Here is a 12,444-nt window from a genome sequence, read left to right as displayed (position 1 = left end):
ACATACCTGCAGGGTTATGATCTTATTGGCATCATGGACAAGTGGTGTGATGGCTCCTATGACTGGAATATTGGAATGGAAGGATACAGGGTCTTCAGGAAGGACAGACAGGGGAGGCAAGGAGGGGATGTTGCCCTTTATGTCAATGGAGCTCCGCCTGGGGATGGATGAGGAGCTGACTGAGAGCTTATGGGTCAAGATTAAAGGGAAGGCAGGGACACTGTAACTGATGTTACAGTGGTGGTCTACTACAGGCCACCCAACAAGGAAAGCTGAGCAGATGAGGCCCTCTATAGACAGATAGGAGCAGCCTCACATTCAGAAGCCTTGGTCCTTATGGGGGACTTCAATCTGTTATCTGTTGGAGGGAGAACACAGCAGAGCATAAGCAATCCAGAAGGTTCCTGGAATGCACTGGTGATAACTTTGTTCTCCAAGTGATAGAGGAACCAATGAGGAGAGGTGCCATGCTGGACCTTGTTCTCACCAACAAGGAGGGGCTGGTGGGTAACGTGAAGCTCAAGAGCAGTGACCATAAGGTGATGGAGTTCAAGATCCTTAGCGTGACGAGGAAAGTGCACAGTAAGCTCGCTACCCTGGACTTCAGGAGAGCAGACTTTGACATCTTCAGGGATCTGCTTGACAGTACCATGGGATACTCTTCCCTCCACGGTACTCTGGAGTGAAGAGGGCTCAACAAAGCTGGTTAATATATATATATAACTCCTCCAAGCTCAGGAGTGATGCATCCCAGTAAAGAGGATGTCAGGCAAAAAAGCCAGGAGTACTACCTGAATGAACAAGGAGCTCCTGGAGAAACTCAGACTCAAAAAGGAAGCCTACAGAGGGTGGAAGCAAGGACAGGTAGCCTGGGAGGAATAGAGACAAATTGTCTGAGGAGACTGGGATCAGGTTGGGAAAGCTAAAGCCCAGATAGGGTTACATCTGGCTGCATCAAAAGAAGCATTGCCAGCAGGTCGAGGGAGGTGATTCTGTCCCTCTACTCTGCTCTCGTGAGATCCCTCCTGGAGTACTGTGTCCAGCTTTGGAGTCCTCAACACAGGAAGGACATGGACCTGTTGGAACAGGTCCAGCGGAGCCACAAAGATGATCAGATGGATGGAGCACCTCTCCTATGAAGACAGGCTGAGAGAGCTGGGGTTGTTCAGCCTGGAGAAGAGAAGGCTCTGGGGAGACCTTCTAGCAGCCTTCCAGTACCTGAAGGGGGCCTACAGGACAAATGGGGAGGGACTCTTCATGAGGGAGTATAGTGATAGAACAAGGGGTAACCGTTTTAAACTGAAAGAGGGTAGATTTAGACTAGATATTAGGAAGAAACTCTTTGCTCTGCAGGTGGTGAGGCACTGGAACGGGTTGCCCAGAGAAGTTGTGGATGCCCCATCCCTGGAAGTGTTCAAGGCCAGGTTGGATGGGGCTTTGAGCAACCTGGTCTAGTGGAAGGTGTCCCTGGCTATGGCAGGGGGATTGGAACTAGATAATCTTTAAGGTCCAACTCTAACCATTCTCTGATTGATTCTATGATTCTATGTTTCTTCATGTCTCTTAGAGAAAATACATATATCATTGATGGATACATGCAGGAATTTTACAAAGACTGTTAGAAGGGTTCCCTTATCCATGTCCTGCACTTCCAGGTCCTGCACTTGGGTCATAACAACCCCATGCAACACTAGGCTTGGGGAAGAGTGGCTAAAAGTTACCTGGTGGAAAAGGGTGTTGGGCTATTGGTAGACAGCCAGTGGAATATAAGCCAGCAGTGTGCCCAGGTGGCCGAGAAGGCCAACAGCATCCTGGTTTGTATCAGAAATAGTGTGGCCAGCAGGACTAGCAAACTACCTGTTCCTCTCTGCTTGGCACAGCTGAGGCTGCGCCTCGAGTAGTCTGTTCAGTTTTGTGCCCCTCAGTACAAGAGGTTCCGGAGTGCATCCAAAGAAGGTCAACGAAGCCAGTGAGGGGTCTAGAGCAGAAGCCTTCTGAGGAGTGGCTGAAGGAACAGGGGTTGTTTAGCCTGGAGAAAAGAAGGCTGAGGGGAGACCTTATTGCTTTCTACAATTACCTGAAAGGAGGTTGTAGTGAGGTAAGTCTTGATCTTTTTGCCCAATTAGCAAGTGATATGACAAGAGGAAATAGCCTCAAGTTGGGCCAGGGGAGATTAAGATTGGATATTAGGAAAAATTTCTTCACTGAAAGGGTTATCAAGCACTGGAACAGATTGCCCAGTGAAGTGGTGGAGTCACCACCCCTGGAGGTATTTAAAAGATGTGTAGATGTGGTGCATAGGGACATGGTTTAGTGGTGGACTTGGCAGTGTTAGATTTATGGTTGGATTCAAAGATCCTAAGGGACTTTTCAACTTGAATGATTCTATATTTCTCATTTTGGGTTTTCAGGGTCAAGTAAAAGATGGAAGGATGTTTCAAGTACATACCTATGTAATGATACAATACACAGCTATGTAGCCATATGTGATCTTTCCCACAATTTTCTGTAGGCAAAACATAAATAATTTCAAGCCATATCGGCATTAAATTATTGTCATGTTAAACACTCTGCCTAATGATTGAAAGAAAATTTGTAACTCTCTATGCTGACCAGAGTATTCTGTAACCCTAGGAGCGTTGCAGATTCAAGACACCAAATATAAGGTTGCAGATCTTCCATGAGGCTTGGTGCTGTTAATCATTACATAAGAAATGTCTGACAGTGGAGTAGGGATTCACAATCAGAATCTATACATCCACAGAATGTTTGTAGAAAATTCAAATGTCTGTCGAGAGGCACAGGGATATTTACATTAATAAAGCAGCCCTGGTCTTGGTCTCCAGCACTGCATGTAATAATTTATATTGCCTGTTGCAGTCTGACGTGTTTCCAGCCTGTGCCAATTAGCGCTCCTGCAATCTTTGCTCAACCACAACCCAGAGACTCTTTCCAACAGGTGGTATAATTGAGGCCATTCTCAGCAAATTGTATATTACTGTATATTTTTCTCAAGGTCAAGGAGTAAACCCAAGCCCATTTTGTTTACAAGCACAGTCATAGCATAGCACAGTATAGCAGCCGACAGGATGAGCAGTGGGGTATTTACATTGATGAGTAAGGAGCACTGAGAGGCGAAAGTTATTTGCATAACCGCAGTCCCCACTGAATTTTGGGACAGGGTTTGTCAGCCAAAACCCCACATTAATTTAACACTTTTTTATAACTTTATTCTTACTAGAGACTATTTTATTTTCCTAATTCTTGGTAGCAGTGCCCACAAAGACATCTAAAAATAAGGGCCCTATAAAGAAATAACATTTTGGTGCTTGATTGATCAAGCAATCTTTCAGGAGGAAAGAATTAGAAATATCACTTTCAAAGTAAAAGGAGAAAGCTAAATTTATAGCTAACTTTATGCAAAGTCATATACAGTTTTCTGCTCGTATTACTATATGCATATTATGCGAGAAACATAAGAATTAATTCATTTCCTCCTTAAAGATGATAGAATTTGTAAGTTTCTCTGATTTCTGACATCTTTCTTATATCATTTGTTGCTGCAGCTGTCAGAACGTAGTCATTGAGAGAAAATATACTGAGAAAAAAAGGAAGTAGAGATTCTGAGGTAGTTATTATGCATGTGAATTCCTAATGGCATTCTCCAAAGGGAAGTACATTATCAAGGTCTGAGAAATGAAAATTCTACCATTACTTCCTACACATAAAGAAAATGCTTAGGTTCAGATTTTCCTTTCAACATTTTATTTCTCCCTGAAACCTGTTCCAAACACTTTTTTCCAATAGTCTATGCAGTAATTTATCACTAGTTTGAAGGTGTCAATATTTCACCATATGTCCTCTGTTGTTTTATCTAAGAAATGCCAAATTCCAAGTATTTTTCTCTTTGAGTAGAGCACAAACTTAGGTGGGAACATCCTCTTCCCACAGTGGATTTCAAGTACCTAAAAGATTCCTCTTGTTGGGATAATAAACTGCCTTGCTGTAAATTAATTTCACCCTTTTGTGAAGGGTATCAGCTGAGTTCTATTTAAGCTCTCAGAACAAGATATAGGTATCAGATCTCCAGTCTGAATTAAATCAGTCTATTTCTATTAATTTCACAAGAACTTCAAATCATACTCCAAATAGTGGTGAATATTCCTCGAAATTGTCACCCTGTATTATTTCTCTCTTATGCTACATCATAGCATTACATTTAATCCTTCTCTTTGAAGTACTCATGAGACAATAGTTTTACAGTAACAAATAACAGGAATTATCCAGCTAATTAATAAACATAAGCAAGATATATTCTAAACATGGTCCTCACAAACACTGTTGCATTTTAATCAGATACTGTGGCATCTACTTGTTCTGTGGTTCAGTGAATCACATTGAACACAATGTGATTCTCAGTCTGCACAAATGACAACTCAGGCCTCCCCCACTTTGTTAGTGGTAATATAATTGCATAGGAGAGCTAAAAAATCAAGGTGACTTTTGTACTATGAATACAAAACATGTAATTTTAAACTCCTCAACCATTCGGCATTATGTTACTATGTTCAGCATAACTGTGGAGCACAATGGGTGGTACTCATGAAAGATAATGGACGTGGTATTGTTTTGACTAGGCTGACTTTCTTTATGTTCTTGACAAAACAAAAGTCATCCAAAGAATTCATTTTTATATGCTCAGAATAATTTTCAGCCTTCAGAGTTTGATGTAAGGTTTTCAAAATCAGGGACAACTAAGTTAACAAACTTTAGAACCAGCTGAAAAAATCTAAGGAACAATATTTCATAGAAAAATGTTATTTACATATAAAGATATAAAATTAATGTCTTCCAGTATATGTCAATTTCCATTAATTATGTGAATATATATATGTTTTGTTTCCTCTTTATTCTGATGAGTTCAAAACAGTCTTCTAAAGTATTCATTTGCGTATTCCAGGCAGATAGACAGATAGATAAACAGATGTACACACACAGATACAGGGATATATAAGTAGTATTTAGTATATTATGTAATATATACCTGAAAATTAAAGTATGAAGTCATATTCAAATGACATTTAGTTACATTAAATGATTAAAGCACAGAATGATATCATTTAGCTTGGAAGGGACCTCTAGAGATTACCTAGTCCAACACCCAGCTCAAAGCATCCAGTCTCTCATCTCTTCGGAGAGGAAGAGGATGAAGGGTAAGTCTCACCAGAAACATGAGAAGTTAAGAAAAAAAAAGTTTCCTTTAATTTATAAAATTGCTTTGAAAATTTACTAGTTCCTCACTCTTTCTCAGTCACTTATTTAGCCAGAATGCTCAGAAACTAATGTATGTTTCAGACTATAGTTTCGTCCAGGGTGTGCAACTTTCATTGCTTACAAAAAAAAACCAACCTGAGTTTCAAGCTGTCATGTTTTATCTTTGAAAAATTAATGATAATTTAAAATATGCTATGTATCTGTCTGTAACTGTGACTATATTTTCAAAGTGAGTGGGTCTACTGAAACCATTTTTTCCATTAATACTGACTGTACTAACTCAGTATAGCTACAGCAAACACTAGAAGCTTTGAGAAATTTGTGAATTTCCTCCTGTACCTGTACAGATAGTACTACCTGTAGTAGTAGTACCTATCTACTTCATGAATGAGGTTTTACTTTTCTTTCCATTTCTCCAATGTGTACATGTTGTCATCTGGAAATTCAGAGGCTCGATTACTCAGCTACTGAAAGGCAAAACTTCTGCAGATGTTTGACATTTCTCTATTCGACAATGATCCCCTCAAAACTATTGATGCAGTACTGGGGAGCTTCCAGACAGACTTCATAAGGGATGGAGCTTAGTAATGGGGTGACAGTCCACCCCCCCAGCCCTTAGACCCACAGCTGTCATCCTGCTCACCTACAAGGCCTTTTCTTAGGTAAATGAATTGATTCCAGCACTAAAAACCCTAGGGAGTGGCTACAGCACTGGAGAAATACACCGGTAAATGCACTAGTAAATATACAAAAATATTACTATACTCATCCTATATGCTGCTCTCCTTTTCATTGCTTTGGGAGTTATCCTTCATTTTCCCCCTGTAATTACAAAATGGTAGTTTTTCTTCAAAGGAAGCTTTGAAGTCCACCAGGAATGATCAAAGGTTGCCTGCCATTTCATACATTCTGTTGTAACGATATTTTCCCTCAGAGTAAGGAGCTGGCTACTCAGTGAGCAGTGCCAGTGTGTTTATGTCAAGTTTAGGTAGAGAACACTGTTAAATGTGAAACTGGCTGACTGACAAGACATCTGGCACACCCAAAATTACAACAGTTTCTTTTGCAGTAAGTGGGACACAGCAAAAATCATTGTGCATTGCTAAGGAGGCCATATGGTCTGTCTGCCTTAAAATACCATGCCAAATATTTTGGCGTATCTGTGCGTGTGCGTGGCTTAATTTAACTGTAACATTTGGGCACTTTTTTCATGCATCTCTTCTGTGTTGAATATAATTGAACCATCTCCTTGTGTATGTATCTCCTTCTCTCTGACCTTTTAAAAAGGGTAACGGAGCTTACCAGTCTTCCTGTGTGCAAGTCTAGACTTCCTGACGATGCCTGCTACCTGTTGCTCTTTTGTCAATTGAAGTCCAACATTAAATGTAACTCTTGCCTGTGTGAACCAGTGGTATCTAAATGAAGAGAGACCTCCTCAATATATATACAATTTAAGTATCAGACATGAAGTCCGAAGGCTATATCTGTCTGTCATCCTTATCCGGACAGAACAAGAGGTGCTGTGATGTGCCCCTGTATGTATATAACCTGGAGCAATCCGTGTCCCCAACAGAACACCCACACGCAATCTTCAGAGTTTGATCCCACACTAGTCACGCTTCATGAGCACACATACTGCTTTATAATCGTCCTTCTCTTCAGCAGCATTTAAATCATCAGCAGAAATGTCTTGGCTACAAGCATTCACAGAAATTTTTTTCACTTCGGGAGTTACAAGACAGAAAAAGATCAGAAGGATGGTCTGGGAGGAGGCTCAGACTCTCACACAACATCCTAAAGAGGCATTGCTATGCCCAGAACAACCAATCTGTTCTTCTTACGCGTAACACAAAAGAGCAAAAGTGCAATATGAGCCAGCTACAGCAAGGTCCAAAAGAGCTGACCTTTTCTCTTTGTTATACATTTCTACAACCCAGGTCAGACAGGTCTTACATGCCTGTATGCCACTTCACTGGCGGATGAGGATACACTTTCAAACCTCAGGATGGTACAAATTGCTCTCATCAAAGAGAATACTTGTGGCATATGAGGCTTTTTAGAAATGTCACCAAAAAAAAAATTGGTTTGTTAAACAATTTTAAAATCACAAGCTTTTTAAAAATCTGAAATTTTAGGTGTGCTGTGCTTGAGGAAGAGTCCTTGTATTCAAAAAGAAACAATAGAAGAGATTTTCACCATGTTTTCCAAAAATCAAGATGGCAAAATTTAAGCCCAAAACACTGCAGCTGTTTTAAATTCATTTCATATTGCACTCTCATCCATCTCTAAGTAATATTGTTTTGCCATTCTCTCTGCTTTCTATTTCATTTTTCATCCTGGCTTTGTTTATTTGTTTGTTTTGCAGTTGTTTTTTTTCCTCCTTTCTGCTTCATTATCCATAGCACTCAAGTGCAGCATAAAATGCAGAATTTAAGTCTAATTTTCAAACCCATTGTGGGAATGTAATTAAGCAAAATATGTTTCTACATTCCTAACAGTATAACTCTACAAACATTGACAACACACTGCTATTGGAGAGTGACACTTGCGTATAATGGGAGAAAGCAAATCTTATCACAAAAACCTTGTATCAGAAGCACAAGACTAGCTAAGTCAGGCCTTAAGGGCAAGCCAGGCTTCAAAGAACACAAGCAGAATTGATCAATACTGTAGCTACACTCCTTTGAAAAGTTTTCTTTACCCTCTAAGTTTAAAGTGGGAGTGGGTAAGCCAGGGAGGTGCTACTGGAAGCAGGAAAAAATTGTGGCTAGAGAGAGTACACAGAGTCCGTCATTTCCATAAGAATGTTCATAAAGCATTCCATAAGAATTTTTGTTAAGAGCACACAGGACATTATATGTTTGTTTATTTGTTTGTTCCTTCAGTGAAAATTATTTAACATGAGAAAAAGAATCAAAAGAACAAAAACTTTCTGGAGTTAGGTATAAAAACAGCATTCTGTGTCATAAAGTTCAAGTTTTCTTCTATCTCATGTAACCAAATAATATAATCCTGTTCTACAGACCCATATCAGATTCCTTTTCAAGACTGGTAAGGTTCATTTCCTCTTATTATTCTTTTGGAAAATCACATTCCTCCAAAACTTATACATTTTCTTCCAATTTTCAGCCCATAATTACTCCTGGTTCATACTTGTACATTTGTTCATGTGTCAACGTCTTTTTTTAGATTATATACCTCCTTTGCTTCCCTGAAGTTTGCCTATCTGATGTATTTATATAGGGAAATCCTCTTCACTGTCACTCTTTATTTTGATAAGCTAAACAAGCCACGTTCCTTTAATCTATTTTTAAGATGCTACAAGCAACGGTTCTACTAGCAATATTTCAATGCTGGTACTGTTGATATTTTTAGTAGTCTTACCAAGAAGAGTTTGTTTTTCAAAAGAAACTAAAACCCCAAAATCCAAACAAGGAGGCCAAGTTCATTAATGTCTACCTAGTACCTAGAATGCATTTTTAAACCTTCAGAACTGTTGCTTTAAGCTGCTCCAGTTTTGATGTCAATTGGCTATAATTTTAGAAAAAAAAAATGGCCATTGTAGTAATTTCTCAGACAGAACCTCTTCTATCCAGGATATTCTTTGGGATCAAATTTAACTAATATAAATTTGAAGAATGGTATCAAGAATTACACAGAGGAATTAGACTGGTTTTGTTTGCTGCAATACTGACATTCCATCACCATAACCAAGTATTAGCCAAGTAGCTCCATGGACACTTCAATATCTTTAGAGGTACTCTTGTTTTTTCTACCAGAGATTTTAGCCTGTTTGTTCATACCATTGCAACACTTCTAGTCTTATTTCTGGTCTAGCTTTTCCAGACTTCTTTTTTAAACAACAGAGAAGAGAGAAGCATTTATACTACATGGTACAGAGGAAAAGTACTGTGTGTCTAAGCCAATACTTCCTATCCTTTCTCTGCACAGTATAGCATATTAATTCTACTATTTCTATAACATTTGAATACACAGTTCCTCTTAGTGCTAAAGGATTCAGTTGTAAAAGCTGAGACTATGCATTGCAGCATCTTTTTATAAAGAACAGCTGGTCTCCAGAACAGGGTAAAGTTGATATAGCAGACAACTACAGAAGCATACTTTGCTGGTAGAGTTCTGCTACCAATGACACAATTCTGTGTCTGAACTCAACTGTATAATTAGCAGAGCTGCACGTAAGTCATTTATTTATATATACTGACAGGAATATAAACATCTGATCAGCAAACTCTCCTTTATTTTTGAAAAAAAAAACCTAGAAAAACTTCCTAGCTACTGACAGGCAGCTTGTTGGCTGAGTTTAGCGGGAGGGAAGCCTACATTTAATCAGTTCTGCCCTCATTACTGTATTCACTGGAAATTATTATAGTTGGCTGCAGGGGACAAGAGGATAATTTGTCCAGCCAAGAAAAGAAATTAGGTGCTGAAACTCCCAAAATTATAACATTGCAATACAGTTACACAAGAAGATTAACCATCTCAAAAATAGGACAGAAAAATTTAGTGGGACTGAAAAGAAGAAAAACAAAACACAAAGGAGTAGAAAAAATACTGGGTTTTATGTACCATTTCCCAGTTCTGAGACCAAATCCTTCGTCGAAGTCCCTATTATGAACTTGCATGTATATTTTGTTATAGTTCTCCATATGCTTTATATTCCTTTATGTTAACATTTACATATACTGTTTGGCACTCCATTAAAAAAGGCATTAACAAAACAGATATTGTTTGTACCACTTGCTGACAAGCTGAAATGCCTGAAGCACTGCACTCCATTTGATAGATACATAATAGCATGTTTTAATTTTTACCCGAAATAGGTAACCCAAAGATTTAAAATGCCATTGGGATCAATCTATTGTTGAAATGTGCTTTTAAGATAGGACAATTTAAGAAGACTCATTCCAAATAAAATCAAGGATTTCTGATATTATAATATTAAATCCTAAAAGCTGCCTTTGGGTTCTTTTATGGATCTTGGCAAAACCAAGTCATTTCAGAGTTAAGGTTCTAACTAATTTTAAAATTTCATAGTACTACACATTCATGTTAAGACAGCTTGAAGAGCCATTGGTTCTTAGAGACATAGATGTATAAAAGGGCAAAGTGATGATAAATAGAAAAGAGAGTTCCCTAAGGGAATAAGGTGGATAATAAGATTTTTTTAAAGGAAGTGTTAATGTACTTAAGTATATACATACAAATGCAAGGTATTTGGGCAATAAATAACCCAGATGAGCTACCAGTAGTAATTGCTTTGAGCTGTAAAAATCAGATTCAGATGCCATATGCCCCCAAGTTTAAGAGTCTTCAGATGTAACTTCTGGGGTCAGTTTCATCAGTAACAGCAGATGAGCTAAATGACAGATGGCCTGAGCTAAGGATCGTAACTGAGCCCAGATGAGAAAGTTTAACTAAAAGTATTTCTTTAAGGAGATAATATATAGAAGAAATAGAGGAAAGACAAAGAAGGAAAGTGTTGCTAAGTTACTCTGAAGGCTCTTCAGACAGCTTTTCCTTTGCAACAAACACGGCATTATTGCAAAAATACCTCTTTTATGAATCCTTTCATCTGTTGAAACTGTTTATGTTTAACTCTTGGTATGGCTTATATAGCACCTGCTGCTAAACAGCACCTTACCGCTCAGTGTTAGGTAAACGGCTATGTCTCCATGCCTATGGGATGACCTGATGGTCTGCCCTCCCAGACAGGACTAGCCACCCTGGCTACTTCTGTCCCCATGGCTGCCCATTATTAATTGTAATTGCCCATTATTATTGAACACCTTAAAGATCACTGAGTTCCAACCTCCCTGCCATGGGCAGGGACACCTCCCACTAGACCAGGTTGCCCATTATTGTTGTAATTGAGTATTGCAATACTCTGCGTGGCTGCCTCCAGAGCTCTCCTCCTCTTCACAGATTTGTCCACACACCACCTCAGTGACAGTCTGAGGCTGTTCATTGAATGTGCTCAGGCAGCCAGGGTCTCACAGTACTGGAGAACACAGTTTGTCCTGTGGCTGCACCGATCGGCTTTTTGTCTGCAGTCCAGTCAGGCTGGTATGAAGCGCAGTACAAATCTACTCAAGGGTAAGTATATTTCCTGGAACATTTTTTTAGCTGGGCCAGTGCCAAGAGTTTTGTCAACATGTTCTGATGCCACTGCATTTACACACAATCCTGTGCATAGATGATTAATCATTAACACAGTGGCAGAGAAGCTGTGCTAAGGATTTGCACTTGCAGTTAGTTACAGCATGAGTTCCTTCAACTAGACTGTTCCTGTTCCCAAGTCCATCGGACCATTCTTCTCTTGCTGTCTCTCTTGACAGTGATCTCTCTATACCTGCATGATGAGCACCTAGAGCGATGATACTTATCTTACAGACCTTTGGGCCTACTTACCTGGAGGTCTCTTGATGGACACACATTTTTCTGCTGACTAATTTCAGCAAGATTATTCTACTTATTCATTTCTGGTATAGTGTATGGGAGCACCCAGCCAAACCGGTTTCAGAGCACAAGAGGTGAGATGCAGGGAGTTGTCATCCAACTCAGCTTCATCTCCGCCTTGCCTTGTCTATGCAGAGATAACTTGGGGGCAGCTGCAAAAGCGGCTCAGCCCGGGGTTGTCTCAAGATTGCATCACAATAAGAACCGAAACCGAATGGAGCCTTAACTCCCTTAACAAATAAAATGCCCTGAGTCCCATCCCACCACTAGTCCCATGACTTTGAGTGCTAGACATCACAAAATTGGCAACAGAGACTTGGCCATCGCACCACCAGAGGTAAACATCCCAGATAGTGTAATCCACTCAGGCATAATCCTGCACCCCCACAGAATCAGGAAATATAAACCGCAAGGTTTGAGGAGGAAAATGGGGGGTAATCTTCCAATGATACAGCTGGCCTGTAGGAGATTCGTCCCCCCCTTGTCCAGGACGCTGTACAGGGTAACTTCCCAGGGATTGAGCGACCTTACCTGAGAGAAAGGGTAAGTGATAAAGAAACATACATATGGTATATGGCATGCTATTAAGATCGTGATTTGTGCACTCTTTTAAGGTATTAATATCTAGCGCGCTTGTGGTTTGTGTTGTTACTTTTCGGGATCGCTTGTAGGTTGCAATAGTGTATTCCGCGA

The sequence above is a fragment of the Numenius arquata genome, chromosome 2 (genome assembly GCF_964106895.1).
Source record: "Numenius arquata chromosome 2, bNumArq3.hap1.1, whole genome shotgun sequence".
NCBI classification, from domain to species: domain Eukaryota; kingdom Metazoa; phylum Chordata; class Aves; order Charadriiformes; family Scolopacidae; genus Numenius; species Numenius arquata.
This window is presented reverse-complemented; position numbering follows the sequence as displayed.